The following is an 18,691-nucleotide window of genomic DNA, read 5'->3' on the forward strand; positions in this document are numbered from 1 at the left end:
GGTTCTTGAGAACTTGCAAGGTGTTTTTGAGAAACGGAATCTGTTTTGCCAGCAAAGTTTGTTGTTAAGTCTCAGGGAGTATTGAAATGTCTCTGTGGTTACTGCTTTGTAGAACATACAGAGTTTTGTTGCTTTCCGTGCTTATTAGGAAGTAATACTTTGATGAAAAGATAAATAGTTCTCCCCCTCTCCTTTTTGACAAATTCAATCTTACAACTCTAAGGATGATGGAAATTTTCCCAAATATCTATTAAATGGTCAGTATGTTCAGAGCTCTGCTTTTTTGTGTTCTTCTTGGGGAGAGATGGGGAATATCTTTAAGGATTTACTATTTAAGGAGAGAAAACTTAGGAGAGAACTTTTCCTTCTTCAGAGCATGTTTATTTGCATTATGTAGTGTGGACAGGGAAAAAATGTTAAATTAGAAGAGCCACAAATCTCTTAAGGATAGTACATAGTTAAGGGAGGTGAATTTATAGGCAACTCTTTTTTGACTATTCAGGATCTAATAATTTAATAACTAAATGAGTCATTCTCATTTTGTCCCTTAAAACTTGAGCTTTACTTCTTGCTGGCAGGTCTGATTAGTGTCTTAGGAAGTAAGTTTCCCATGTGATGAAAAAGTACATAGCGTTTCTGTGGCTTAAATATTTACTAATGTTTGAATCTCGAATTTGCCAGACTCAGCAAGTAAAGGATATTATTGGAAGAATCAATAATAATGTACTTTGAAGGTGACAGTACTGTTACTTAAGCTTCTGAGGGACATTCACTGAAGAATATTTTTCCTGAGGCCTAAATGGGGTTTTGGTCAAACACTCAAATACCTTTCATTATTTTTGATGTCTGTAAGTTAGTGTTGCATATGTGTGAGTTTGCATGTGTAAATTCACTTTTTCAACTCTTGAGCAGTTCTGCGAAAGTTTCTTTTCATTTTTGAAAAGTTACTTTGTGTCGTATGGCTGTTTTTTACATTGTGCAACTGGAAGCAGATAGAATGTGGCCAAATGGTATCATTTCATACTGAGCATGAGGAAGCATGTTTAAAATTATATTTTAAACTTGTGCATTGAAAATATATTTTATCGAACATTTTTTTCAATATTGATCTTAGATTTGTGTTAACACTTTTAGTTTTAATGGAATAGTAATTTTGGATTGAATGATATCATCATATCAGTTGTAGCAAACAGGAGAGATAATTTCCAGATTTATTTTTTGGGGAAAAATGAAGTTTGCTTATCAGAGAAAGTACATGAAAACAGAGCTGAGGAAAATGGTGGCTTTATCCGAGTTCCGGGATCCTGGGTTATGAGGTTCAGAAGAGCTGACTGAGCGCTCTCACATCAGCTTATGTAAAAGGAAAGCTCCTGAATGACTGGCATTGTTTGAGCCCTGGGAACTGGTGCAGACATCTGTGTGCTTTCGGATGTATGGAGTTCTTTGTGCAGTCAGTTCATTTAGCCTAGACTGAAGGAAGATTTTTATTTCCCTCTCTAAATTTGGCTTCTATTAGCCTGAGATTTTTTTTTTCTTCTTTCTTTTGAGTGACTGGCAGTGTAGAATTCCTAATAAGGAATGGGAAAAACATGTGTATGGAAATGGTTCCAGAAGTGAACAATCATAGTTACAGAAAGCAGTATCCTTGCTTTATGGTGAGAGGTGATTCCTATGTCGCTACTCCTGATAGTGGAGCTCCTGAATCTGATCCACAGTGACTGTTCTAATCTTAGAGATTTTGAGGAGCTGCAGAACTAGTTCAGTGGAAAGAGAATGATTTATAATTTTCCTGTCAGTTAAGTACGTGTAATTGTCATAATTTGAGTATGTTTAAAAGTATTTTCTATACTGGTATATCCCAGATGACTAAAATACTTGCTGCCACATAGTAAGATGTTCAGTAAATATTTCTTTTATAATCCTATTAATTGTTCTTGTGAGGGACATTTGTTTTCTAAGCAATGTAAACTTTATTGTGGTCTTGTGAATTCTAAATCAGTATGGCTTTGATTGTAATTGTTAATTTCAAACATGGTTAAGATTTTTAGTCTTTTCATTAGAAGTTATCAAGATCATATTTTGTTGTTTTTTTCAAGATCATATTTTAAAGATACACTCATTGGAGCATGTTTCATGTCACATCTAGCTTTGTTTTGTTAATTACCAAGCAAGTTACTTCTTGGATGTCAGTTTCCTCATTTCTAAAATGAGTTCCTTTCAATTTTGAACTTGAAAAGCCAGACATTTAAAAAAAGTACTCTATCTCATTTTAAAAATTATATTTTAGTTACACATTCAGTCTGATTTAGGTATTTTATACTTATAATTGTGTTTCTTGGAACAGATTCTTTAGATTTTGTTTCTACTGCCCTTATTGCACATGCTGTCACATTCAGCCTCCTTTTTTGGGCAGTTTCACCTCTAAAACTAGCTTAAACCTTTTCTCCAGTTCCACTTGATGTAAACTGAAAAGCACTTTAAAATATCAAAGGATATGTTTTGTATGAAGAATGGAAAATGTGGCCCATTACTTTCAGGCAGATTAAATATATTCAGATATGCTTGGTATATATATACAGATACGCTTGGAGATAGGTGTTTTTGAAATTATCTAAAAAGAGTGCATTGGAAAGCCACTAATCCAGGAAACCTGTATTATAGGTTTACTTGACTAGCCTCTGGAATAGAAATCAAGGCCCATGGAAGTTAAAATGTTCTTTTTAAGAATAAATAAATAAATGTGTGTATTTAATTGTATGTATTCTCAAATGTTAATGTCAGTCTTTCCTCTTATGAGTGTCTTAATTCTCATCCAGCTTTTAATCCTTTATATCTAGTGATACATATCACATCTCATTGAATTTTGATTGTATGGTTTACTATTTTTATGTTCTGTATCTCCAGGCCTACTTTTATTGAGGGACTATTAAAAGGGAGTATTTGCAGTATGACTAAATGACTCTAAGTAGCCTAGTCTCTTAATAGCTTTCTTTGCCTTTTATCAATAAATAAAAGCTTTCCTTGCTTGCACGTTGACCTTTTGATTTATCCTAGCAAAGAGAAGAATGATATTTTATGAGAGTAATGAATATAGGATACCTTTAACTGAGTTCTCTGCACTTTGGTACTCTTATATATCCTTACTATATTTCAGTGTGATTGGCTCTTTAGAAATTTTAGCAAATTAGTTTGATCACACCTGATATTTGTGTTATTGAATCTTTAAGATTTTGGAAGGAGTATGTGACAGCTAATTTGTGAAGTAGAAATGAAATGATTGTCTTTAGTATTTTTTTTTGGTAGCATTTGATATTGATACCATATTCCTTTTAGAAATTCTTCTCTTAAGATTTTCTGATTTTTATACTGTTGGCTTTCCTACCACTTGGACCACTCTTTCCCTTTCTTAATAACTCTTAAGTTTAAAAGTGTATCGTTTATTCTTTCCTTAAGATCATATCCATTCCCACAGCTTTTGCATAGAAGCAGGTAGCCGATTATTCATAAAGCTCCATATCCTGAAGCACTGATTCTGTGTATCAAAGCTCTCGCTCTGTCTGAACTCTCAATAACGTACAATTTTGAAAGGTGTCCTCTTGGTCAATTGGGGAAGCCTGTTTTCTGCCAATTAAATGCTGGGAGTGGTAGGGAATTTTAAGAATCTTTTTGATAAATGACCTTCACTTTTTTGGCTGAACAAACCTAGTCCTTTGGCTAAAATAAGAGAAAGTCAGATTCTTGGTTGAGATTTTCCAGTTCCACATTTGGTGCTTTTTTCCCATGAAAAGTGTCTTGCTGAAGCTATGGGTTTTTTTTTTTTTTTTTTCCCCTTTTTTTGCATGTTGAATTACTTAAAAAATGCAACCTGGTTGTTTTATTTAAAAGAGGATTTTATAAATTCTGTGTTTTTAGATTTACTCGCTGTACTGATTTCTTATTTTACTATTTTTCTGCATCCCACTTAATCTGGTTGGTTTTAGCTTCCTTCTGCTTGCAGTATGTTCTTTAATATTTCAACAGAAGTCTGTTAATGGTAAGCTCCTGGAGTTTGTCTGCAAATATATTTTATTTTGTCCTCATTCTTGGAATGATAATTATTTGATTATAGAATTCTCTGTGATTGTTACTTTCACTCAGTCCTTCGAGGGTATTATGACTTTAATTGTTGCTGTGAGAAGTCTGTTTTCTAATTATTGTTGCTTTGTAATTAATTTTTTCCTGGTTGCTTAAAAGCAACCCTTTAGCATTCCTAAATTTTTGGTACTCTGCAGCTTTGTTCACTTTGTGTCCAGATGTGGCTGTGTTTTATTTACCCTGCTTAGAACCCTTGTTTCTAGAATATAATCATCACTGTTCTTTATTCTAGAAAGTTATCCATCATTTTCTTACTTTTTCTTGATTCTCTTTAGTCTTCTTTGGAACTCCTGTTTGATGTATGTGGACCATCTGATTTGCTGCTCCATGCCCCTTAATCTTGCTTTCATATCTTCTCTCACTTTATCTCTCTGGGCTTCTGGTTATTTTTTGCACCTGCCTTCCAGATAATTCTTTGTCCAGCTGTGCCTAATTTTGCAGCTTAGTATCAGTGATTGTATTTTGCTTTTGTAGAATTTCTTTATGCACTTCATTTAAAACTTACAATGAGATCATGTTACCCTACATAAAAGAAGAATAAAAGAAGAATATTGCATCAATAATATTAGACTTACAAAACGTTACAAAAATAGTCCATAGTTCTTGTGTGACTTTTACCTGCCTGTGCAGTCCTTCAGTCTTGTCTAACTCTGTGACCTTCATGGGCTGTAGCCCGCCAGGCTCCTCTGTCATTCGGATTTTCCTGGCAGAGTACTGGAGTGGGTTGTCATTTCTTCTCCAGGGGATCATCCTGACCCAGGGATCGAACTTCAATCTCCTGTGGCTTCTGCATTGACAGGTGGATTCTTTATCCCTGAGCCACTTAGGAAACCCATAATCTTTACCTTGCTTCCCTTAATATTATATTTTATGTAATCATAGAAGAGTTACCTAGATCAGGAAATTAATGTTGATATAATATGGTTAACTAATCTCTAGACCATACTAGAATTTCTCTAATTTTCCCATGAGGGTCCTTTTTGTGGTCGAGGGTCCCATGTTGCATTTAGTTATTTCCTTAGTCTAGGACATTTTACCGGTCTTTGTCTTCATAACCATGACCTTTTGAAGGATACTGGCCAATCAGTTTGCAGAATGTCCCTCATTTAGGATTTGCCTGAGGTTTTCCTACGATCAGTTATATATTTTTGGCATAGCAGAGGTCATGTTCTCTCATCAGGGCATCGTATCAGCAGATATGTGATGTGGATACTGGTGATGTATTATTTGATCACTTGCTTATGGCTTTCTCTGCCAGGTTTTGTGTGTGTGTGTGTTTACATTTCCCCCCTTATAATAACTGTCTGAAACTGTGCAGCTATCTTGCTTCTTATCATATAGCTACAGCCTGCATCCTCAGTCGTGTCTGACTTTTTGTGACCCCATGAACTGTAGCCCGCTAGGCTCCCCTGTCCATGGAATTTTCTAGGGAAGGATACTGGAGTAGGTTGTCATTTCCTCCTCCAAGGGATCTTCCCGACCCAGAGATCGAACCCACATAAGCTCGAACCCACATCTCCAAAGTCTCTCCTGTGTTGGTAGGCGGATTCTTTAGTACTGAGCCACCTGAGAAGTCCACTTTTTAAGCAACCTTTGTTGGTTTTTGCCTGCAACAATTAATACTGCGGTTTTCTGCCAAATGGTGATATTTGTAGTTCCATTGTTCCTCTTAAACATGCATTATTAGAATTCCACCTTAAGGAAGAACTGTCCTGTCTTTCCTACTTAGGCATTTACCCAATAATTTATATGAGTATGGACTCAGGGGCATTTGTTTATTCTATAAGTTATAATCCATTACTGTCATCATTTCTTGCTCAGGATGTCCTAGATTTTGCCATCGGGAGTTCCTTCAGGTTTGCTCCTGTGTTCTTCTGACAGGCCCTCATCATTTTTAAACACTTATTTACTATCTTCAAAGCACAAGATGTTCCACATTCATCTTGTCCTTTTGCTTCACCCTTAGACTCAACCCTTTCTCCAAGGAGCTCTGTCTCCTTTATTGGAAGATGGTATTGAGAAACTAAGATTTGGGAGTTGGGTGTGTTCACACTGGATTTTCATTGCAGTGAATAGTTGAGAGATACATGTAGGAAATATATGTGTGTGTATATATATATATATATATATATATATATATACACCTAGTTCATGTGTGTATATCTGTATCTACATATTAAAAAAATGAGCTTGTGTTTATCTCCAATTCCAACCTGCCGCTTACAAAATTATGTTACAGTCTTCTCCCCTTTCTCCCCAACACCTTTCTTTGTTATTCCAGTTTATGATAGTGAGAAACAGGGTTCTCATTGTCCACAATGTATTTTCTTATTTCCTCAATCCTAGTGTACAAATTTCAGAACTGCTAACCTGTAGTCTTGTGAGAAACAAATTTTTTGTCTAGAATACACTACTGTGAAAATCCTGTCAGTCAGAATGCTGTCTTCCAAATGTATTTAGGTAATTTTTCTTTCCTATCAGTTGCATTGTGGCATTTGTAATATATTACTGTTTGTGTTCCGTTTGGAATATTTGCCTGTATCCTGGTTGATTTTAATTAACAATTTATTTTTGGGTTGTGTGAAGCAATTGCCATGTTTCCTAGAGTTAAAAATAACACAAAAGGCTTTACTCAGTAGTATCCTTCCTCCTGATCCTTCTGCAATGGTCCTATTTCCCCTTTCTTTCCAGCTTGTCCCTCCCCATTTACCCCTTAGGATATCTTATTATTATTTATTTCTAGTTTTATCTAATTGAACTCCTTTTTGCACAGATGAGCTGATACATGTAAATTTTTTAATATTTTTTTTACATGAAAGAGGAGCATACTAAAGATGCTCTCTTGCACTTTCTTTTTTAACTAACAATGTATCCTGAATATCACTCCATATCACTTCGTAGAGATCTTCCTCGTTTTTTTTTTTTGGCGACTGCCTAGTATTCCATTCAGTGATTATAGCATAATGTATTCAGCTACTCTCTCGTTGTGTTAGCTGAGGTGTTTTAAAGCAAATCCACACAGTGACATCTCACTCTGAAAAGTGGATATTTTCCTCCATAACCACAATACCATCTTCTTCCATGCACCCCAAATGAACAAGTCTTTAATATTATAGATGACTCAGTCCATATTCTGATATCTGTCATAGCCTCAGAAATGCTATTTTATAGTTGGTATACTTGAATTAGGATTTAAAACAAGGTTCACAGATTGCACTTGATGATGTCTCTTAAGTTTCTCTGGAATAGTCCCTTCCCATCTGTTTTTTTCCTCATGCTTTTGTTGAGAAGATTCTATGGTTGTCTTGTAGAATGTTATGGATTTGGGATTTTCTAAGAGATACTTGGGCTGTTTGATTTATTTTTACTCCTTTACATTTCTTGTAAAAATTAATATTTATGATAGGAGACTTGGTTAGCCAATTCAGTGTCTTGGCACAAGTGCTTCACAGGTAGTATTGAGTACTTTGTATTTATCACATCAGAAAGTGCATAGTATTTTGTTCTACCTGTAGCGATGTTAAGATGTTAAGATGGCTCAATAGATGACGAAGGTATTTTTATTATAATATAGAGCTTTTCCTTTTATATCCTTCAAGTAATCTGTGGAATGATCCTTTTGTACAGTGCCAATATCCAGTTCCTCATCTACTGATTATTTTAACATCCACTGATTATCACTTCTTGTTTTGTTAAGGATGTCTGTTGCTTTTTTATGATGTCTGTCCCATGTGTTTTAGTCTATCTGTTATGTGTTTTGGTAATTTAAAATAGTTACAGTCTCTGTGCAGATGATTGTTGTCTGAAGTTCTTAGAAATCCACTTACGTTCTTTGTTATATTTCCTGATTCTTAAGGTGAACTGTTTCCTTAGGTGTTTTATAGTTTTAAATTGTGAGTTGATCTTCAGAGGGGTTGTTTGTGTGAATCCTAAGTGGCTTCAGGTAGGGGGTCATGAAAAACAAACCTCTCTTCCTCTGGAGAGAGGTTTGTTTTTGCCACGCACACTATAGGTGTTTCCAGGGACCACTTTATTTTTAAAAACTTACACGTACTAAAATGCACAGATTTTCTGTGGTGTTTTGACGTACGTATATACGTGTATTACCACCCAGTTCAAGCAGAGATGATTTTTTATATTTAATTTTGGAGTTAGGAGTTCCCGTACAGTGTAGATAGAATAAATTCAGATGCTTAAACCTATGTAAGGGCATTGTGATTACAAAGTTTTTGGTGGTTTTTCCCACCTTTTCAGAGCTTAGGCCAAGGCAGAAAATTTCTTTGCCGCCTTCTACCAGTGGCAGGTTTTTCTACTTGATTGTTCCCTGAAGGTCTGTGCTTTGTGCAAAAATCTTACTTATAACACAGTGGTTCTTGTGTGTCAGGGCCTTATTATTGTCCTGCTTTGCCGTTGAAACAGAAGCTTCTGAGTTGAGAATACCCTTCAGGGCGCCTGTAGCATCAGGCGTGTACTGCTTTGTTGTTGTTGTTGTTTAGTTGCTAAGTACTTCTTTTTACTTCCCTGTTAACTTTTGGCTCTTCAGAGATTTGATTCCCCCTGCTTTCATACCTTAGTTGTACATTTAAAGTAGTGTTTATGTATTTTTATTTTGTGTATGTGTATATATATACACACACATATATATGTATGAAATCCATTTGAGCTGCTATTATAACACACCATAAGCTACTCAGTAACTGAGTAGCTTATAACAACAGAAATTTTGCAGCTTATAGTTCTGGAGGCTGGAAAGTCCAAAGTCAAGGTGCCAGCTTGGTCCCCTTCTGGTGAGGGCCCTCCTCCTGGTTCATACACCTTCTTTCTTTGTCCTCATGTGGTGGAAGAGCCTAGGGGATCTCTCTTTTATAAGGCACTAATCCCATTCCTGATAGCTCTGCCCTTAAAACTAAGCACCTCCCAGAGGCCCCACATTGTAATAGGATCATCTTTGAGGATTTCAGCATAGGAATTTTGAAGAAACACAAACATTCAGCCCATAGCAATGTATAAATCAAAAGACTCGCCACTAATTCTAGGAAAAGGAGGATTTTCTGGTTATGTTGTTAACAAACTACCAGAAATAGAAACTCTAACTTTTGTGTTTTTAAATATTACCTTTTCTTCTTGGGAATATATGTGCATGATAGTTAGGCATTATTCATACTTAGTAATATCTGTGCTAATGACTTCTTTTAATTATAGGTAGGATTATATAAGTAACTTCAAGGATCATGGAGTGATTTATGACCTAATATAGATCTGGTTCACTTAGTTTTTATGACTCAATTCTAAATGTTGTCTTAATTAGCCACCTTTGTATGTAATTACATCTTGTAAAGGATGAAAATTTATCCCTTCTATTTAGCTTTGTTGAAAGTGAACATTTCTAAGTATTTTTGTTAGGGGAAGCTGGATTTAGATTAAGTATACATACTAGATTAGGAGTTTGTGAATATTTTGGAAAATGTTGTTTTTTCCTTACATAATCTTAGAAGTTACATGCTTGGGATTGTAATAAATTTGTATAAAATGGCTGCTATCTAGTCTGATTGACATTTGAGATATTTTTATTTTATTGGCATAAGAAATTTTGGTATCTTGAAAGGTCATTATTTACTTACATTAGTTATTTCCTAATTATCTCACAGTTGCACTCATCTCACACACTAGTAAAGTAATGCTTAAGATTCTCCAAGCCAGGCTTCAGCAATACGTGAACCGTGAACTTCCATATGTTCAAGCTGGTTTTAAAAAAGGCAGAGGAACCAGAGATCAAGTTGCCAACATCCGCTGGATCATCAAAAAAGCAAGAGAATTCCAGAAAAACATCTACCTATGCTTTATTGACTATGCCAAAGCCTTTGACTGTGTGGATCACAATAAACTATGGAAAATTCTGAAAGAGATGGGCATACCAGACCACCTGACCTGCCTCTTGAGAAACCTGTATGCAGGTCAGGAAGCAACAGTTAGAACTGGACATGGCACAACAGACTGGTTCCAGATAGGAAGAGGAGTACGTCAAGGCTGTATATTGTCACCCTGCTTATTTAACTTATATGCAGAGTATATCATGAGAAACGCTGGTCTGGAAGAAGCGCAAGCTGGAGTTAGGATTGCCGGGAGAAATATCGATAACCTCATATATGCAGGTGACACCACCCTTATGGCAGAAAGCGAAGAAGAACTAAAGAGCCTCTTGATGTAAGTGAAAGAGGAGAGTGAAAACGTTGGCTTCAAGCTCAACATTCAGAAAACTAAGATCATGGCAACCAGTCCTATCACTTCATGGTAGATAGATGGGCAAACAGTGGAAACGGTGGCTGACTTTATTTTTCTGTGCTCCAAAATCACTGCTGATGGTGATTGCAGCCATGAAATTAAAAGACACTTACTCCTTGGAAGGAAAGTTATGGCCAACCTAGACAGCATATTAAAAAGCAGAGACATTACTTTACCAACAAAGGTCCGTCTAGTCAAGGCTATGGTTTTTCCAGTAGTCGTGTATGGATGTGAGAGTTGGTTTATAAAGAAAGCTGAGTGCCGAAGAATTGATGCTTTTGAACTGTGGTATTGGAGAAGACTCTTGAGAGTCCCTTGGACTGCAAGGAGATCCAACCAGTCCATTCTAAAGGAGATCAGTCCTGGGTGTTTACTGGAAGGACTGATGTTGTAGCTGAAACTCCAATACTTTGGCCACCTCATGTGAAGAGTTGACTCATTTGAAAAGTCCCTAATGCTGGGAAAGATTGAGGGCAGGAGGAAAAGGGGATGATGACAGAGGATGAGATGGTTGGATGGCATCATCGACTCGATGGACATGGGTTTGGGTGGACTGCGGGAGTTGGTGATGGACAGGGAGGCCTGGTGTGCTGTGATTCATGGGGCTGCGATTCATGGGGTCACAAAGAGTTGGACACGACTGAGCAACTGAACTGAACTGAATTAATCCCTATCTTCTACCCTTCACTCCATTTAAAAATTATTTTGCAGAAAGCATTGCAAATGGGTATCATGCCAGATACAGCAATAAAATTACATTTGTGTGGCAACTAGTGAACATAACAACCTAGTACTTGGTTTTCATGATTTTTGATGAATAGCAGATGTCCATACTACTGCAAAGTGCAGTTGTAACCACATATATTTAATTCTTCAGTTCAGTTCAGTCACTCAGTCGTGTCCGAGTCTTTGCGACCCCATGGACTGCAGCACACCAGGCCTCCCTGTCCATCACCAAATCCCGGAGTCCACCCAGACCCATGTCCATCGAGTTGGTGATGCCATCCAACCATCTTATCCTCTGTCGTCCCCTTCTCCTCCTGCCCCCAATCCTACCCAGCATTAGGGTCTTTTCCAATGAGTCAGCTCTTCACATGAGGTGGCCAAAGTATTGGAGTTTCAGCTTCAACATCAGTCCTTCCAGTGAACACCCAGGACTGATCTCCTTTAGGATGGACTGGTTGGATCTTCTTGCAGTCCAAGGGACTCAAGTAAATACGTTCATATTCTCTTAATTCAAAGCCAAGATAGAACCCATAAGCCAAAATAAGAGGCCAAATAAGCTACATAATTGGAAAGTTAGTGATAATTGTTGCCGAAGAAAGATTTCTCTTATATGAATGAGCCTGTAACTTGGCTTTTACGAAGCCATGGGAGATATTTATCAAACACTTAGGAATTTTCTAGAGAATACTTTAGATATCCTTCTGGCTTTTAAATACGATGCTGATAAAAAAGTGTTTGCAGAATATATTACACAGCTAGTTAAATTTAGCAGCTTTACTGTTAAGTGCTTTTAGGTAACTCTAGGTTACTGAGCCAGGTTAACTATCCAAACAAAAACAAAAGAAGCGAAACCAAACTGACTAGTTAATATGTGTGCCCCACTTATTTTTTATTTTTGGAAAGAGTCCAAAATAAAATGAGGTAGTCCGGGAGTTTACCTGGTAGTCTAATTTTTAGGCAGCTGGGTTAAGGGTGGAGGTTTTCAGGACCCAGTGTTAAATATTATTCATTCTAGTAATAGAAATTGTTTATATCATACCCTCCGGATAATCTGGAGAATGTTTTTTTTTCTTCTTCTTCAGGAATTTTCTTTTTTCTCTGCATCATAAAGTCTCTAGTCTGCTAGCAGTCTTGATGTTCTCCATTCTACTAGCTGCTCTTGAGATAAAAAGTTTATGCCTTTCTTTTACTGGCTGGTGCCCAGCCCCTTTAAGGAGTAACTGTCTTAGAAGAAGTAGCCTCTAAATATTGTTCTTTATTAAATCTAATGCCTTTGTCAAATCTAGTATCTACGACCTTCAAACTTTTAAAAGGTGCCTTTTACCATATCACCTAATTTCTTCATATTGTTTTATGCAGCTTAATAGTTAGAGCGAGAGCCTGTATTCATGTTACATAGTTTAGTCCTGGAGATGACATCCCCTCGCCTCTCCAGGGCAGATACACCTCTTGATGAGTTATTTGACAGCTGTTACCCCCGTGATGCTTTCTGTTGCAGCTCTCTTCTAGCTGTGTGAAGTTTCTGGGAATTTTGAAGTCAGAATCATCTTGAAAAACAACAAACTTCTAAAGGGTTCAGTTTTGTTTTAAATTATACACTACATAATAAATTAATGTGAAAAATTGTAAAGTTAAAATTAACTGGTAAATTTTAAAGCTCTTTTGTAGACTTGACTTGGAATTTTTCTAGTTTACATAATCTTTCTGATACATAGAATAAACCTAAGTTTCTTCCAGTACCTAGAATATCCAAAACAGGATAGAGTCTGTTATATTTATAGAGATATTGTATATTTATGCCATGTCTGGATTACATATATTTGATTACATACATACTAGTCTTGTGTTGCACTTGTACTGAGAGATGTAAATTGATATTCATTTGACAGAGTTAAAATGTTGTAACTCAACTTTGTCCCCTCACCTGGACCAAATAATGCTCTTAGATAATCATACTCAAAATACAGAGTAGTAAATCCTCTGTATCTACTTTGGATAGAGAGTATACTTTGATTTTGGAGGAAAATACCAGTGGGTTCCTTCCCCCCACTACCCCAAGGACTTTTCTCCTCCCCTCATGTTGAATGATGAGTTTGGATTTACAGAAATGGAATTCCCGGTGATGAGGTCAGCTGTTGTAGCTGTCCAGCATCACATTCTGTGCAAGGGTCTTGAGCACAGGACTCAGCAGCTTCCATTCATTTGAATCGGCTTCAGTGCTTCATCCCAAGTGCCGTGAGTGCCGGTTTCCTGGCTCGGTAGGGCCCATTGCCATTTTTTCCCTACACTCCTCGGAGAAGGACAAAGTCTCATAAAGCAGATTCTGAGGCTGAAACCCAGGAAAAACTGTATTGATGAGAAGACCCACCAGAGAGCCTCATTCTGCAGAAAGGTCACTGCATTGACTGGAGACATTTTAGGAATAACATTTAATCTCTCCAGTCTCGCTCTCTTATTCTTTCCTTTGGATACATAATTTAGCTGCCTTTGGGGAAATGCACAGAATGAAGATTTGGTAGCATTCTTACCACTAAAAATGAGTACCAGGGTTTATAGAACAGTAAACTGAAGCAGGAACAGCTTTGCCTTTTTAAAAAAAATATTTTATTTTTATAGCTGTTTTAGGTTCAAAGAATTGAGTGGGACAAATATTCTTAATTCCTTCCTTCTGTACCTTACATTACTGCTGTCATTTGTTTCACACACACACACACACATATATAAAATTATCAAATACATTGTTGCTATTGTTATTTTGAACAAATTGCTGTCTGATCAATTAAGAATAAGAAAAATGAAAAGAAAGAAAAGTTTTTTTTGGATATTCATTTATTCCTTCGCTTCCCTTTTTAAAGATGTAGATCTGAGTTTCTTACCTGTATCATTTTCCTTCTCTCTGAAAGAATGTCTTTTCTTACAAAGTAGGTCTCTAGGTAATGAATTCCCTAAAGTTTTGTTTGTCTGAGAAAGTCTTAATTTCTCCTTTACTTTTGAAGGATAATTTTGCAGGGTACAGAGTTCTAGATTGTAGATTTTCCCCTCAATTCATTTTTTCTGCCTGCTCTTCTCTGAGGTTCTTGAGTCTGTGGTTTGGTATCTGATACAAATTTGAAGAAAATTCTAAGTTATTAGAATTTCCTTCAAATTAGAATATGTTTCCAGTAGTTCTTTTTCTTTGAATTCCCATTATTCATATGGTATGAAAGTGAAAGGTGAAAGTTGCCCAGTCGTGTCTGACTCTTTGCGACCCCATGGACTATACAGTCCATGGAATTCTCCAGGCCAGAATACTAGGGTGGGTAGCTGTTCCCTTCTCCAGAGGATCTTCCCAACCCAGGGATCGGACCCAGATCTCCTGCATTGCAGGCGGATTCTTTACCAGCTGAGCCCGCAGGGAAGCCCTGCGTATGGTATACCTTTTGTAGTTGTCCCACAGTTCTTGACTGTTGTGTTCTGTTCCCCCCAGCCCCATCAGTCGTCTTCTTTCTTTGCTTTTTAGTTTGGAGATTTTTGTGGACATTTCACACATGCAGAGATTCTTTCTTCAGCTCTGTCCAGTCTGCTAATGAGCCCAGTGAAGACACTTGTCTCTGTTATAGCGTTTTGATCTCCAGTGATTCTTTATGGGTCTTTCTTAGAATTTCTTAGAATCTTTCTGGTTATATTGTCCGTCTGTTCTTGCATGTTGCCTGTTTTTTCCATTTGAGTCCTTAGCATATTAATCATGGTTGTTTCTAATTCCTGGTCTGATAATTCCAACATTGCTGCCATATCTAAGTCTGGTTCTGATGCTTGCTCTGTCTGTTCAATTTTTTTTTCCCTTTTAGTAAGACTTAACAATTTCTTTGTTGAAAACTGAACATTATATACTGGGCAAAAAGAACTGCAGTAAGTAAGTAGTTAGTAATGTGTTGAAGTGTTAGGAGAGGGAATGTGTTTTATAGTTCTGTGAGTAGGTCTCGGTCTTTTAGTGAGTCTTTTAGTTGCTGGGATGGTAGCACCACAAATACATCTCAGGTGTTTTTCATCCCCTTAGGAACAGCGGGATAGCTGGAGGGGGCTGAGTTTGGTTTCCCCTTCTCTCAGGTCTGGAAGGCTCTGATGAAGCACCCAATAGGTTAGGATGGTCTCTCTTGAGGGCAGGCCTTCTTAAGAAGAATAGAATACTCTGATGTAGTTCAAAAGTTATTATTTTTGTCTTTGCCATTGCTGGAAGGGTGAGAGTTTTTTTTGCCTTTGACCTTCACAGTGAGCACCTGGTAGAGTTACTGGAGGAAGAACGCTCAAAAGTGTGAGGTTCACCTCATGACTGGTTCTCTGGAGTTATTAACTTTTGAGATTTGTTTTGTTTACACCAAGCCTCTAGCAATTCATCAGTTTAAACAGTTTAGATTTCACTACCCTGGTTCTGGTTCCCACGTAGGTTTCTGCTCTGCTAAATTATTAGTCTCTGTATCTGCTTGTCTCTCCAATTTTTGGATCAGCAATTTGTTCTGTAACCCAGTTCTCTGATGGATCTAAGAATTGTTGACATTTTTTCAGTTTGTTCAGGTTTTTGCTTGTCTTTAGGATGGAGTGATGAGTTCTTAAATTGAAGAAAGTAGGGAAAACCACTAGACCATTCAGGTATGACCTAAATCAAATCCCTTATGATTATACAGTGGAAGTGACAAATAGATTTAAGGGACTAGATCTGATAGAGTGCCTGATGAACTATGGACAGAGGTTCGTGACATTGTACAGGAGACAGGGATCAAGACCATCCCCATGGAAAAGAAATGCAAAAAAGCAAAATGGCTGTCTGAGGAGGCCTTACAAATAGCTGGGAAAAGAAGAGAAGCGAAAAGCAAAGGAGAAAAGGAAAAATATTCCCATCTGAATGCAGCATTCCAAAGAATAGCAAGGAGAGATAAGAAAGCCTTCCTCAGCAATCAATGCAAAGAAATAGAGGAAAACAATAGAATGGGAAAGACTAGAGATCTCTTCAAGAAAATTAGAGATACCAAAGGAACATTTCATGCAAAGATAGGTTCGATAAAGGACAGAAATGTTATGGACCTAACAGAAGCAGAAGATATTAAGAAGAGGTGGGCAAGAATACACAGAAGAACTGTATAAAAAAGATCTTCACGACCCAGATAATCACGATGGTGTGATCACTCACCTACAGCCAGACATCCTGGAATGTGAAGTCAAGTGGGCCTTAGAAAGCATCACTATGAACAAAGCTAGTGGAGGTGATGGAATTCCAGTTGAGCTATTTCAAATCCTGAAAGATGATGCTGTGAAAGTGCTGCACTGGATATGCCAGCAAATTTGGAAAACTCAGCAGTGGCCACAGGACTGGAAAAGGTCAGTTTTCATTCCAATCTCAAAGAAAGGCAATGCCAAAGAATGCTCAGACTACCGCACAATTGCACTCATCTCACATGCTAGCAAAGTAATGCTCAAAATTCTCCAAGCCAGGCTGCAACAGATCATTCATTGGAAGGACTTGAAGCTGAAACTCCAATACTTTGGCCACCTCATACAAAGAGTTGACTCATTGGAAAAGACCCTGATGCTGGGAAGGATTGGGGGCAAGAGGAGAAAGGCTTGACAGAGGATGAGATGGTTGGATGGCATCACCGACTCGATGGACATGGGTTTGGGTAAACTCCGGGAGTTGGTGATGGACAGGGAGGCCTGGCATGCTGCGATTCATGGGATCGCAAAGATTTGGACACGACTGAGCGACTGAACTGAACTCATGAGTTCTAAGCTTACATACTGTACCAGAAATTGAATGTTAGGACTTTGCTTTTATGTATTAAAAATCCAAATACATAAATCTTAAGTAATACAGTATTTATTAACTGGAAAAGTGTTACATAATATAATCTAGAGTCTTAATTTTGATAGATGAGTTTCAGACTTGTTCAGAAGTGTTAATTTGAATTGGGGCAGGCATCCAGGGAATAGAACCTATATGCTTTTATATCTTATTTATATTCTTAGTCTTGTTCTAGTTCCCTAAGCCATTGATAATGGGTCTGATAACTTTTCTTTATTACATACTGTTTATCGACAGTAAACATACTCTTTAGACTAGAGTGACTTTAAGAATCCTTACAGTGAGACTGAACTAAGGAAGTGAACCCATATCATCTCAGTTTATATGTAAGAAAACCAAAGTGGAAATGAAAGCAGTGAAATGAATTCATGACTGTCTTTTAAAGTTTTCATTAATTTATTAATGATAGAGGCTTAAGTGAAATTCTCAGAACTTGGTTGTAAAATAAGATATGAAATCTGTTTTCTTACAACTCTGTAACATTTTCCTTTGAAGCTTAATCATGAGCAAACAGCTGTTTGTAATCTGAATGTAAGTTTTCTGAAATATCTCCTCTGAGAGTGAAAACAGTGGTATATAGGTGGAGATAAGCCTGCAACATGGAGACGCTATACTCTGTTTAGTAGAATTAAAGAGGACTCTGGAAATTTGTGTGTTTGCCTGAAGAATAAGTAGTAAAATTGTAATCTGTTGTATGTATATAGAAGATGAGAAGCATCATCAAAGAGCACACTGTTAGTTTGTTAAAACTCATAGAACTCTACAGCAGAAAGTGAACCTTAATGTATGCAAATTAAAAAGAAAAAAAAAAAACCTTGTAGGTGTTTGGAGGATCCCAGGATAAAATGCAGATAGAGCCAAACAAATCTAATACTGTTAGAAATGTATGGAAAAAATGAATAGAATGGGGGAGGAAAGGGGCTCACCTAAGTAACTTTGGAAATGCATGGAACCTGTTAGACTGAAGGCAAAAGGAATTGCACATAAGTTGTGTCCTCAGGTTGAATATGTTTCTTCCCACAGAGGAACAGTTAACGATTCTGATTCTATGCTAGAATTCACCAAGTCAGGAAGATAAGTGGTAGGTGGTGGGAAAAAGGTTTCTCAGTGTTGGAATAGGAGGTTACAGACAAGCAAGGGGAGGAGGCTACATTGATCCATGTGGTCATGGATTAGAATTGGAGACATTAGTATGAGCTCATATTTAACTTAATGTAGATACAAGTATACATCATATATGAGTTTAGTTCATTAGCCTCAGTGCAATCAAAAACAGAAATTTCATTCCTAGAATGAATGGTTTTTTATAATCAAGGTGGGAGTAGTTGAAAAGTACATTGTAGCTAATATTTTAGGTATTTGCCTCAATAAGTATTGTGGGATTTTTCACATCTTACAGAATTAGAGAGTCCTAAATCCCCTACATGTTGCCAGTACTATTGCCATATTCTTGAATGATCTCTTGGAGATTTGTATTGATACAAATACAAATCCCTTGATCACAATTATGATCGTATGTTGCAGTATTTGTAATTTTATATAAATTATTGGTAAATATATGTGATATGCTCCTTCCTTCTCTCTCTCTCATTCCCAGGGGGAAACACAGCAATGGTATTTGAATGGCGCTAATACTTACATGTAATTTTCAGTTAAGCAGTTTGTGGAAAGACTGTAGGATGGCTATTTCCCAGTCATTCTGGGAGGCTGAGATAA

General features: G+C 37.0%; 1 protein-coding gene and 1 long non-coding RNA gene across 19 annotated transcripts in view; both read left to right on the top strand.

Moving 5' to 3' along the window:
- The window catches only part of LRP6 (LDL receptor related protein 6), a 184,772-nt gene that overhangs the window by 21,568 nt on the left and 144,513 nt on the right, over positions 1–18,691 (top strand). The window lies entirely within an intron of this gene.
- On the top strand, positions 54–16,008 carry LOC145545263 (uncharacterized). The gene is made up of 2 exons (XR_014081983.1): positions 54–10,409; positions 11,614–16,008. It is a non-coding gene; the product is annotated as an uncharacterized LOC145545263 (long non-coding RNA).

Source organism: Giraffa tippelskirchi, chromosome 4, assembly GCF_054371585.1.
Source record: "Giraffa tippelskirchi isolate mGirTip1 chromosome 4, T2T-mGirTip1v1.2.pri, whole genome shotgun sequence".
NCBI lineage: Eukaryota > Metazoa > Chordata > Mammalia > Artiodactyla > Giraffidae > Giraffa > Giraffa tippelskirchi.